This window comes from Arachis stenosperma, chromosome 5 (assembly GCF_014773155.1).
Source record: "Arachis stenosperma cultivar V10309 chromosome 5, arast.V10309.gnm1.PFL2, whole genome shotgun sequence".
In the NCBI taxonomy this organism is placed as follows: domain Eukaryota; kingdom Viridiplantae; phylum Streptophyta; class Magnoliopsida; order Fabales; family Fabaceae; genus Arachis; species Arachis stenosperma.
The window spans coordinates 39,114,361-39,120,682 of NC_080381.1; the positions used below are offsets into that span (position 1 = coordinate 39,114,361).

A 6,322-nucleotide genomic window follows, 5' to 3' on the forward strand; every position below is an offset into this window, starting at 1 on the left:
TGGCGTTTAACGCCAGGTTCTTGCCCTTTTCTGGCGTTTAACGCCAGTCTGGTGCCCCTTTCTGGCGTTAAACGCCCAGAATGGTGCCAGACTGGGCGTTAAACGCCCAACTGCTACTCTTACTGGCGTTTAAACGCCAGTAAGTTCTTCCTCCAGGGTGTGCTGTTTTTCTTCCTGTTTTTCATTCTGTTTTTGCTTTTTCAATTGATTTTGTGACTTCTCATGATCATCAACCTACAAAATAAAATAGAATAACAAAAGAAAATAGATAACATATAACATTGGGTTGCCTCCCAACAAGCGCTTCTTTAATGTCAGTAGCTTGACAGATGGCTCTCATGGAGCCTCACATTTTCTCAGAGCAATGTTGGAACCTCCCAACACCAAACTTAGAGTTTGAATGTGGGGGTTCAACACCAAACTTAGAGTTTGGTTGTGGCCTCCCAACACCAAACTTAGAGTTTGACTGTGGGGGCTCTGTTTGACTCTGATTTGAGAGAAGCTCTTCATGCTTCCTCTCCATGGTGATAGAGGGATATTCTTGAGCCTTAAACACAAAGGATTCTTCATTCACTTGAATGATCAGTTCGCCTCTATCAACATCAATCATAGCCTTTGCTGTGGCTAGGAAGGGTCTGCCAAGGATGATGGTTTCATCCATGCACTTCCCAGTCTCTAGGACTATGAAATCAGCAGGGATGTAATGGTGTTCAATCTTCACCAAAACATCCTCTACAAGTCCATGAGCTTGTTTTCTTGAGTTGTCTGCCATCTCTAATGAGATTCTTGCAGCTTGCACCTCAAAGATCCCTAGCTTCTCCATTACAGAGAGAGGCATGAGGTTTACACTTGACCCTAAGTCACACAGAGCCTTCTTGAAGGTCATGGTGCCTATGGTACAAGGTATTGAAAACTTCCCAGGATCTTGTCTCTTTTGAGGTAATTTCTGCCTAGATAAGTCATCCAGTTCTTTGGTGAGCAAAGGAGGTTCATTCTCCCAAGTCTCATTTCCAAATAACTTGTCATTTAGCTTCATGATTGCTCCAAGGTATTTAGCAACTTGCTCTTCAGTGACATACTCATCCTCTTCAGAGGAAGAATACTCATCAGAGCTCATGAAAGGCAGAAGTAAGTCCAATGGAATCTCTATGGTCTCATTTTGAGCTTCAGATTCCCATGGTTCCTCATTGGGGAACTCAATGGAGGTCAGTGCATGCCCACTGAGGTCTTCCTTAGTGGCGTTCACTCCCTCTCCTTCCTCTCCAAATTCGGCCATGTTGATGGCCTTGCACTCTCCTTTTGGATTTTCTTCTGTATTGCTTGGGAGAGTACTAGGAGGGAGTTCAGTAACTTTCTTGCTCAGCTGTCCTACTTGTGCCTCCAAATTCCTAATGGAGGACCTTGTTTCAGTCATGAAACTTTGAGTGGTTTTGATTAGATCAGAGACCATGGTTGCTAAGTCAGAGGGGTTCTGCTTAGAATTCTCTGTCTGTTGCTGAGAAGATGATGGAAAAGGCTTGCCATTGCTAAACCTGTTTCTTCCACCATTATTGTTGTTGAAACCTTGTTGAGGTCTCTCTTGATTCTTCCATGAGAAATTTGGGTGATTTCTCCATGAAGAATTATAGGTGTTTCCATAGGGTTCTCCTAGGTAATTCACCTCTTCCATTGAAGGGTTCTCAGGATCATAGGCTTCTTCTTCAGATGAAGCATCCTTAGTACTGCTTGGTGCATTTTGCATTCCAGACAGACTTTGAGAGATCAAATTGACTTGTTGAGTCAATATCTTGTTCTGAGCCAGAATGGCATTCAGAGCATCAATCTCAAGAACTCCTTTCTTCTGACTTGTCCCATTGTTCACAGGATTCCTTTCAGAAGTGTACATGAATTGGTTATTTGCAACCATTTCAATTAGCTCTTGAGCTTCTGTAGGCGTCTTCTTCAAATGAAGAGATCCTCCAGCAGAGCTATCCAAGGACATCTTGGACAGTTCAGAGAGACCATCATAGAAAATACCTATGATACTCCATTCAGAAAGCATATCAGAGGGGCACTTTCTGATTAATTGTTGTATCTTTCCCAAGCTTCATAGAGGGATTCTCCATCCTTCTGTCTGAAGGTTTGGACTTCCACTCTAAGCTTACTCAATTTTTGAGGTGGAAAGAACTTTGCCAAGAAGGCATTGACTAGCTTTTCCCATGAGTCCAGGCTTTCTTTGGGTTGTGAATCCAACCATGTCCTAGCTCTGTCTCTTACAGCAAAAGGGAATAGCATAAGTCTGTAGACCTCAGGGTCAACCCCATTAGTCTTGACAGTGTCACAGATTTGCAAGAATTCAGCTAAAAACTGATGAGGATCTTCCAGTGGAAGTCCATGAAATTTGCAATTCTGTTGCATTAGAGAAACTAATTGAGGCTTAAGCTCAAAGTTGTTTGCTCCAATGGCAGGGATAGAGATGCTTCTCCCATAGAAGTCGGGAGTAGGTGCAGTAAAGTCACCCAGCACCCTCCTTGCATTGTTTGCATTGTTGTTGTTTTCGGCTGCCATGTGTTCTTCTTCTTTGAAGATTTCTGTTAGGTCCTCTACAGAGAGTTGTGCCTTAGCTTCTCTTAGCTTTCGCTTCAAGGTCCTTTCAGGTTCAGGGTCAGCTTCAACAAGAATGCCTTTGTCTTTGCTCCTGCTCATATGAAAGAGAAGAGAACAAGAAAATGTGGAATCCTCTATGTCACAGTATAGAGATTCCTTGAGGTGTCAGAAGAACAGAAAAATAGAAGAAAGAGGTAGAAGAATTCGAACTTAATCAGATAGAGTTCGAATTGTGCATTGAGAAGGAGTGGTACTCCATAAACAGAAGGATGTGAGAAGAGAGGAGGAGCTTTTTCGAAAATTAAGTTAAAGAATTTGAAAACATTTTGAAAAACACTAATTAATTTTCGAAAATAAGAGTGGGAAAGAAATCAAGTGATTTTTGAAAAAGATTTTGAAATTAGAAATCAAAAAGATTTGATTGAAAATTATTTTGAAAAAGATGTTATTAAAAAGATATGATTGGTTTTAAAAAATGTGATTGAGAAGATATGAGTTGAAAACAATTTTTAAAAAGATTTGATTTTAAAAATTAATGACTTGCCTAACAAGAAAGGATATGATTCAAACATTAAACCTTTCTCAACAGAAAAGGCAACATATTTGAAATCATTAATTGTTAGCAAGTATCTTTGAAAAAGGAAAGAAATTGATTTTGAAAACATTTGATTGAAAAGATATGATTTGAAAAAGATTTGATTTTGAAAAACTTTGAAAACTTGAAAAAATTTGATTTGGAAACAAAATCCTCCCCCTTGTGCCATCCTGGCGTTAAACGCCCAGAATAGTGTACATTCTGGCGTTTAACGCCCAATGCACTACCTTTTTGGGCGTTAAATGCCCAACCAGGCACCCTGGCTGGCGTTTAAACGCCAGTCTGTCCTTCTTCACTGGGCGTTTTGAACGCCCAGCTTTTTCTGTGTAATTCCTCTGCTGCATGTTCTGAATCTTCAGTTCCCTGTACTATTGACTTGAAAATAGAACCAAGATCAAATAAACAATACATGCAAGACACCAAACTTAAAATTAGACACTAGACTCAAACAAGAAACATAAAATATTTTTTTGGTTTTTATGATTTTGAAATTTTTTTTTTGTGTTTTTTCGAAAATTGTATGGAAATAGAAAATAAAAGTTTCAGAATTCTTAATTCGGATTCCAGGAATCATTGCAATGCTAGTCTAAGACTCCGGTCCAGGAATTAGACATGGCTTCACAGCCAGCCAAGCTTTCAAAGAAAGCTTCGGTCCAAAACACTAGACATGGCCAATGACCAGCCAAGCCTTAGCAGATCATTGCTCCAATAGCAAGATTGATAGAGATCAACAAGCTCTTGTGATGATCAGTTGAAACCTCGGTCCAATAAGATTAGACATGGCTTCTCAGCCAGCCAGATTTCAACAGATTATCATGAAACACTAGAATTCATTCTTAAGAACTCTGAAAAAAAATACATAATCTAAGCAACAAGATGAACCGTCAGTTGTCCATACACAAAACAATCCCCGGTAACGGCGCCAAAAACTTGGTGTGCGAAATTGTGATCACTACTTTTCACAACTTAAATAATCCCTAGTAATGGCCCCAAGAACTTGGTGCTCAATACCGTGGCATAAACACAACTTTGCACAACTAACCAGCAAGTGCACTGGGTCGTCCAAGTAATAAACCTTATGCGAGTAAGGGTCGATCCCACGGAGATTGTTGGTATGAAGCAAGCTATGGTCACCTTGTAAATCTTAGTCAGGTAGACTCAAATGGGTATAGTGATATACAAATAAAGCATAAAGATAAAGATAGAGGTACTTATGTAATTCATTGGTAGGAACTTCAGATAAGCGTATGAAGATGCCTTCCCTTCCGTCTCTCTGCTTTCCTACTGTCCTCATCCAATCCTTCTTACTCTTTTCCATGGCAAGCTTATGCAAGGGTTTCACCGTTGTCAGTGGCTACCTCCCATCCTCTCAGTGAAAACGTTCCTATACTCTGTCACAGCATAGGCTAATCATCTGTCGGTTCTCGGTCAGGCCGGAATAGAATCCAGTGATTCTTTTGCGTCTGTCACTAACGCCCCGCCTGCTAGGAGTTTGAAGCACGTCACAGTCATTCAATCATTGAATCCTACTCAGAATACCACAGACAAGGTTAGACCTTCCGGATTCTCTTGAATGCCGCCATCAGTTCTTGCTTATACCACGAAGACTCTGATCTCACGGAATGGCTGGCTCGTTTGTCAGGCGAGCACTCGGTTGTCAGGCGATCAACCATGCATCGTGTATCAGGAATCCAAGAGATATTCACCCAATCTAAGGTAGAACGGAGGTGGTTGTCAGTCACACGTTCATAGGTGAGAATGATGATGAGTGTCACGGATCATCACATTCATCAAGTTGAAGAACAAGTGATATCTTGGACAAAGAACAAGCGGAATTGAATAGAAGAACAATAGTAATTGCATTAATACTCGAGGTACAGCAGAGCTCCACACCTTAATCTATGGTGTGTAGAAACTCCACCATTGAAAATACATAAGAACAAGGTCTAGGCATGGCCGAATGGCCAGCCTCCCCCAAAGAGGGTTCAATCATCAAAGCATGATCAAAAGATTCCCAATACAATAGTAAAAGGTCCTACTTATAGAAAACTAGTAGCCTAAGGTTTACAAAGATGAGTAAATGACATAAAAATCCACCTCCGGGCCCACTTGGTGTGTGCTTGGGCTGAGCAATGAAGCATTTTCGTGTAGAGACTCTTCCTGGAGTTAAACGCCAGCTTTTATGCCAGTCTGGGCGTTTAACTCCCATTTTGGTGCCAGTTCCGGCGTTTAACGCTGGGATTTCTGAGGGTGACTTTGAACGCCGGTTTGAGCCATCAAATCTTGGGCAAAGTATGGACTATCATATATTGCTGGAAAGCCCAGGATGTCTACTTTCCAACGCCGTTAAGAGCGCGCCAATTGGGCTTCTGTAGCTCCAGAAAATCTACTTCGAATTTAGGGAGGTCAGAATCCAACAGCATCTGCAGTCCTTTTCAGTCTCTGGATCAGATTTTTGCTCAGGTCCCTCAATTTCAGCCAGAAAATACCTGAAATCATAGAAAAACACACAAACTCATAGTAAAGTCCAGAAAAGTGAATTTTAACTAAAAACTAATAAAAATATACTAAAAACTAAACCAAATATACTAAAAACATACTAAAAACAATGCCAAAAAGCGTACAAATTATCCGCTCATCAGTCTGCAAAGCGGGCAAATTGTTTATCCTGTTTCGCTTGGCAGAGTTTCTGAGGATAAGGCATCTTGGCTTTATATTCTTCAACCTTAGTTGCTGCAGGTTTATTCCCTACAGAGGTGGTTGGAGAAGCCTTCTTAGAGGGGTTACTATCAGCATTCTCAGGTGTCTGATTCCTCATTGGCGTTTGAACGCCAGGACTGGGTGTAGGATGGGCGTTTAATGCCAGCTTTCCACCCTTTTCTAGCGTTTGAATGCCAGATCTGGGCAAGGAATGGGCGTTTAACGCCAGCTTTTCTTCCTCTTCTGGCATTTGAACGCCAAAAGTACTCCTCTCTGGGCTCTTACTGTCCTCAGAGGGATTTTGGGTAGTGGTCTGGTTATCCTCTGCAAGTTGTTCTTTTCTTGGCTTTCTACTGCTTTGAATTGATACATTCAATGTCTTCCCACTCCTCAATTTAACAGCTTGGCATTCTTCTATTATCTGTTTAGATAGTTGCTGTT

At 41.1% G+C, this 6,322-nt stretch overlaps 1 non-coding gene across 1 annotated transcript; it reads left to right on the plus strand.

The window, feature by feature from the left end:
* Positions 1-2,035: 2,035 nt before the first annotated feature.
* LOC130983931 (small nucleolar RNA R71) lies at positions 2,036-2,142 on the plus strand. Its single transcript, XR_009087898.1, has one exon. It is a non-coding gene; the product is annotated as a small nucleolar RNA R71 (small nucleolar RNA).
* The last annotated feature ends 4,180 nt before the right edge of the window (positions 2,143-6,322 follow it).